At 40.3% G+C, this 993-nt stretch overlaps 1 pseudogene; it reads right to left on the bottom strand.

Moving 5' to 3' along the window:
- Positions 1 to 387: 387 nt before the first annotated feature.
- On the bottom strand, positions 388 to 485 carry LOC112130550 (U6 spliceosomal RNA; annotated as a pseudogene).
- Positions 486 to 993: the final 508 nt, after the last annotated feature.

Raw genomic sequence — 993 nt, 5'->3', positions numbered from 1 at the left:
GAGCTTGAGCTGTGGATTCCCACAGATCTGAATGCAAACCTTCCCTTTACACCTTACTCCAAAGCTGTGTGACTTTGTCCAATGTCTTATCCTCTGCAAAAATACAGTCCATGCTACTTTATTTTATTTTTTAATTTTTATGAGTAAATAGTAAGTGTACATATTTATGGGGTTCATGAGATGTTTTGATACAGGCATGCAGTGTATAATAATCACATCATGGAATATGGGGCCTCCATTCCCTCCAGCGTTTATCCTTTGTGTTACAAACAGACTAATTATACTCTTTTAGTGATTTTTTTAAATGTACAATTAAATTATTATTGACTATATTCACCCTGCTGTGCTGTCAAACACTGGATCTTATTCATTCTTTCTAACTATGTTAAAAGTATGGAACACATCACAAATTTGTGTGTCATCCTTGCACAGGAGCCATGCTAATCTCTGCAGTGTTCCAATTTCCATATATGTGGCCATGCTACATTAGTAGAGAGATCCCTACAATACTGTGGCTTAAGAAGAGAGATGTTAAAATTAGCCGGGCGTGGTGGCGGGCACCTGTAATCCCAGCTACTCAGGAGGCTGACGCAGAGAATTGCTTGAACCGGGAGGCGGAGGTTGCAGTGAGCTGAGATCCTGCCACTGCACTCCAGCCTGTGTGACAGAACGAGACTCCCTCTCAAAAAAAAAAAAAAAAAAAAAAAAAAAAAAAAAGGAAGAGAGACGTTTGTTTTTCTCTCCTGAAATAGTCCTCAGTGAAGCAGAACAGGGTAGGGTAGGATGGACAGCTCAGCCCATCCTCAAAATATGGCTTCTATCGCTGGATCTGTGAGGGCTGTTCTAGCTCCTGCCATTACATGTGCATCCCAGACAGCAGGAATGGTCAAAGGAACAAGAAAATATACCCTTATTTCTTTTAAAGGCAAGGCTTGTTAAATAAAAGCACTTATATCCCATTGGCAAAAAGTTACATGGTCTTATCTGGTTGCA

Source organism: Pongo abelii, chromosome 22 (assembly GCF_028885655.2).
Source record: "Pongo abelii isolate AG06213 chromosome 22, NHGRI_mPonAbe1-v2.0_pri, whole genome shotgun sequence".
NCBI lineage: Eukaryota > Metazoa > Chordata > Mammalia > Primates > Hominidae > Pongo > Pongo abelii.
This window is presented reverse-complemented; position numbering and strand designations above follow the sequence as displayed.